The sequence below is a fragment of the Alligator sinensis genome, unplaced genomic scaffold, assembly GCF_000455745.1.
Source record: "Alligator sinensis unplaced genomic scaffold, ASM45574v1 scaffold144_2, whole genome shotgun sequence".
NCBI classification, from domain to species: Eukaryota; Metazoa; Chordata; order Crocodylia; family Alligatoridae; genus Alligator; species Alligator sinensis.
In genome coordinates, this window is record NW_005841872.1 from 2730454 (window position 1) to 2731221 (window position 768).

A 768-nucleotide genomic window follows, 5' to 3' on the forward strand; every position below is an offset into this window, starting at 1 on the left:
AGGGCAGGGAACAGCTGCAAGCAGACCTTGACAGGTTGGACAAGTGGGCAGAAAACAACAGAATGCAGTTCAACAAGGAGAAATGCAAAGTGCTGCACCTAGGGAGGAAAAATGTCCAGCACACCTACAGCCTAGGGAATGACCAGCTGGGTGGCATGGAAGTGGAAAGGGATCTTGGAGTCCTAGTGGACTCCAAGATGAACATGAGTCGGCAGTGTGACGAAGCCATCAAAAAAGCCAATGGCACTTTATCGTGCATCAGCAGATGCATGACGAATAGGTCCAAGGAGGTGATACTTCCCCTCTATCGGGCGCTGGTCAGACTGCAGTTGGAGTACTGCGTGCAATTCTGGGCACCGCACTTCTTCAAGAGGGATGCGGATAACCTGGAGAGGGTTCAGAGAAGGGCCACTTGTATGGTTAAGGGCCTACAGACCAGGCCCTACGAGGAGAGACTAGAGAAACTGGATCTATTCAGCCTCCGCAAGAGAAGGTTGAGAGGCGACCTTGTGGCAGCCTATAAGTTCATCACGGGGGCACAGAAGGGAATTGGTGAGTATTTATTCACCAAGGCGCCTCCGGGGGTTACAAGAAATAATGGCCACAAGCTAGCAGAGAGCAGATTTAGATTGGACATTAGGAAGAACTTCTTCACAGTTAGAGTGGCCAGGGTCTAGAACGGGCTCCCAAGGGAGGTGGTGCTCTCCCCTACCCTGGGGGTCTTCAAGAGGAGGTTAGATGAGTATCTAGCTGGGGTCATCTAGACCC